Genomic DNA, 2,848 nt, shown 5'->3' with positions numbered 1-2,848 from the left:
CTTACGGACTGTATCCCTTGCAGACTGTATTGATATATATTGATATATAATGTAGGAACCAGAATATTAATAACAGAAGGAAACAACCCTTTTGTGTGAATCAATCAATCAATCAATGTTTATTTATATAGCCCTAAATCACAAGTGTCTCAAAGGGCTGTGAATGAGTGTGAATGAGTGTAAATGGGGGAGGGAGGTTTTTTTGGGTTGGTGCACTAATTGTAAGTGTATCTTGTGTTTTTTATGTTGATTTAATAATTTTTTTTAAATGAAAAAAAAAAACAAAAAACGATACCGATAATAAAAAAAACCGATACCGATAATTTCCGATATTACATTTTAAAGCATTTATCGGCCGATATTATCGGACATCTCTAGTATTATATAATATTTCCTATGTACAGCTATATTTAACCACTGTGTCCCCATTTGTTTTGTTTTTTCGAAATGTCTATAGTGACCAAACAGCTCCCAGTAGGATAAGCGTGTTAAATGGTGCTGTTTTGTATTGGAGGTGTGCCTAATGAAGTGGCCAGGGCTCTGTCTCGAGTTAAAGCCGCACATTCAGCACCATGGACAGCGCCTGCCTTGTCCATGGTGCTGAAACGTCTGCATGCTGGTACCTCCATGTAGCACCCCATCCTCCCTCCCTGCTTGTCCAATCATGTCCCCTGAGAGCACACACACACACACACACACACACACACACGTCCGCGGAGAAAAGCGCATCCGGCGGATGGAGCGACGTGGCGCTCGCGTCGTCTTTAAAAGAGAGGGAGGGAGGCAGCAGCGTCGTCCAAATAGAAGGCGCACATAGCGGTGAGAGATGCCGCGATAAGGACTAGCTAGCTGCTTCACCTCCGCGGACCTCCTCCATCAGCACAGCGACTGGGTCACATGACAGCAGGCAGCTTGTAGAGCACACACACCATCACCGCAGCGCCATTGACTCTTTTCAGCTCCTTTTTAAGCAAGCTTTTACTCCCGCTCGGTGAGTACATTTGTGCTTTTTTTTTTTTTTTTTTGTCAGCGTCTTCTTTTTTTTTTTTAATATATATATATATATATTTCCTGCCCTCCATTTTTATTTTTTTCTCCTTTTGCTGGTGTTTGATTAAGCATTGACGTGGTGGTTTTTTTTTCTTCTTTTTTATTGTCTTTTTTTTTTTTTTTTTTTTTTTTTCAAGTTTCCAGCATGCACTTGTTCTGATGGCTGTGCTCGTGCACGCATCACTTGCACTTTGCTTTCCTGGGCTGAGAGCTGCAGCCGTTTTTAGTCTTTGTTGAGATTTTTATCCCAATATTTCTCATTTTTATCTTTTATATATATATTTTTTTTTCTATAGTGTTTCTTTGTTGCTTTGGTTTGCATTTTGCAGTGTGGTTCGTCGCCTCCCACTTTTGTCATTTTGTCTTCTCGCTGGAATCCAGTCATGCTTTGACTTCTTTGGAGTCCTTTTTGGGGACGTTTAGGACTTTTCTTGCAGCCGAGCTTTACAGGTGTGTTGTTTTTTTTTTTTCATATGCTTTTGCTCTTTTTGGGATGTTTTTGTGGTTTTTGGCGGATAGATGCTAGGCGGACTGGGTTTTTGTTTTCCACAAAGATGAAGACGCTACATTGGAGATTAAAGATTGCAAACATGTGCAATAACAGACAAGGTGACGTAAACAAAAACACCTGTGGATTTTATTTTGAAAGGGCGGAAGTCCACTAGAAGTTACTTTTTATTTTGTAATAATGTGACTTAAAGGTGAATGTCAGCATCAGGGACATTATCTCATTAGATACACTCAATGTAAGACTTGCATGGGAAATTAAGCGTTTTAAGGATAATTATGCTCACTATCAAATAGATATGAATTCACCGGTTTGTTTATTATTGTGGTTGTCGTGTAAACTGTCTTGCATCATACTGGGAGGTGTTTCTAATATTATTATTATTATACATTTCATAGTACTTAAAAATGAACTGCACTTTTTTTTGACATTTGTATATCATTCACAATCCTTATGTAAGCCAATAACACGTGTTTTTCTTTTTTTATGCATTCTAAGTGAAGTGAAGTGAATTATATTTATATAGCGCTTTTCCCAAGTGACTCAAAGCGCTTTACATTGTGAAACCCAATATCTAAGTTACATTTTTAAACCAGTGTGAGTGGAACTGGGAGCAGGTGGGTAAAGTGTCTTGCCCAAGGACACAACGGAAGTGACTAGGATGGCGTAAGCGGGGATCGAACCTGCAACCCTGAAGTTGCTGGCACGGCCGCTCTACCAACCGAGCTATACTGCCCCTCAACTAACTCATAAATAAATGCTAGCAAAAGTCAGCTAACAATGGAGCCAATGCGAGTCTCTCTATTCCGCCTATACAGCGCTCTAAAAAACCAAAAGTTAAAGTACCAATGATTGTCACACACACACTAGGTGTGGTGAAATTTGTCCTCTGCATTTGACCCATCCCCTTGATCACCCCCTGGGAGGTGAGGGGAGTAGTGGGCAGCAGCAGTGCTGTGCCCGGGAATCATTTTGGTGATTTAACCCCCAATTCCAACCCTTGATGCTGAGTACCAAGCAGGGAGGTAATGGGTCCCATTTTTACAGTCTTTGGTATGACTCGGCCGGGGTTTGAACTCACAACCTACCGATCTCAGGGTGGACACTCTAACCACTAGGCCACTGAGTAGTACATACACGCTGTGAGTATATATGTAATGTAGTAACAGGCACATTCATAATAACATGTTATATTTACGTATTTTGCTCATTTTAAGCATACGCCGGCTTATTAATTTCACAGACTCATCACAATGTTCGTTTTTTCCCTTCAACAACAAACACTAAGTG

The 2,848-nt window shown here is 40.4% G+C and overlaps 1 protein-coding gene across 3 annotated transcripts in view; it reads left to right on the top strand.

Annotated features, from left to right (window-relative positions):
- Positions 1-827: 827 nt before the first annotated feature.
- Positions 828-2,848, top strand: part of LOC133629912 (RNA-binding Raly-like protein) — a 201,622-nt gene continuing 199,601 nt past the window's right edge. The window contains exon 1 of one of the 3 annotated variants that reach the window (XM_062021028.1): positions 828-991. The gene's annotated coding sequence lies outside the window, so the exon portion shown is untranslated. Of the gene's footprint in view, positions 992-1,385; positions 1,501-1,535; positions 1,660-2,848 lie in introns of those variants that run through there. The other 2 variants (XM_062021030.1, XM_062021029.1) reach the window with 2 other exon arrangements.

This window comes from Entelurus aequoreus, linkage group LG15, assembly GCF_033978785.1.
Source record: "Entelurus aequoreus isolate RoL-2023_Sb linkage group LG15, RoL_Eaeq_v1.1, whole genome shotgun sequence".
In the NCBI taxonomy this organism is placed as follows: Eukaryota; Metazoa; Chordata; class Actinopteri; order Syngnathiformes; family Syngnathidae; genus Entelurus; species Entelurus aequoreus.
This window is presented reverse-complemented; position numbering and strand designations above follow the sequence as displayed.